Consider the following 877-nt stretch of genomic DNA (forward strand, 5'->3'; position numbering starts at 1 on the left):
TGTTTCTCAACAACAGTGGCATTTTTCGACAAGACAATGTGTCCTGCCACAGGGTTACGAGTGTGATGGAGTGGTTCAAGGTACACATTGGCGAGTCTCAATTGGTGTTCTGCCTTCCCCGTTCTCAACTTGCCGGATCTGAACCAAATCGAACACATCTGAGATGTGATTGGACATGGCGTCATAGCTTAACGTCCCCCTCCCATGAATTTAAGGGAAGTGGTTGACTTACGTGTGTGCAGACGTGGTGCCAATGCCCTCCAAGCCGCATTGCTTTCATGCTATGGTGCGTCGTAATTTTTATCCGTTGCGAAAGGTGGACATACCAGTTATTAGGTAGGTGCTCGTAATGTTCTGGATGATCAGTGTGTTACTTTATAATAAGCACGGATTATACATTTTAGAAGACGTCTGTATCACGTAAGTCCAAAGAATGCTGGCAGCATAAATGTTATAATTGCACCTGGTTCCAAGTCCTTGAATATTAATCTGATTGGACAGTCACATTCCAACAGCGCAAACAGATTCACAATTACCTAAGGGGCATGAACCGTGTAACAGAGTATAAAGTTTCTGAAGTAATCACGGAACAGAGCTTAATATACAGTACCGGGAGAAACTATACTCCAGTATTTGTTACCCGCTTGGAAATGTAACTAACAAGGTTATAAGTCCTACTGATTTCGTCCAAATTTATGGTATATGCAGGGCTTCGCCAGAAATGAAAGTGACAGTAGTTGGAGCTCCATACGGCAAAGTGTTTACAAAAAAGTAGTATTTTTGGCTCGAGTTGTGCGAAGCATTAGCCATTTATGTTAGGGCAGTTCCAACGCAGCAGTTGCACTGTAGAAAGTTGCAGAATGGTCACCCGAAGGGC

This window comes from Schistocerca gregaria, chromosome 4 (genome assembly GCF_023897955.1).
Source record: "Schistocerca gregaria isolate iqSchGreg1 chromosome 4, iqSchGreg1.2, whole genome shotgun sequence".
In the NCBI taxonomy this organism is placed as follows: domain Eukaryota; kingdom Metazoa; phylum Arthropoda; class Insecta; order Orthoptera; family Acrididae; genus Schistocerca; species Schistocerca gregaria.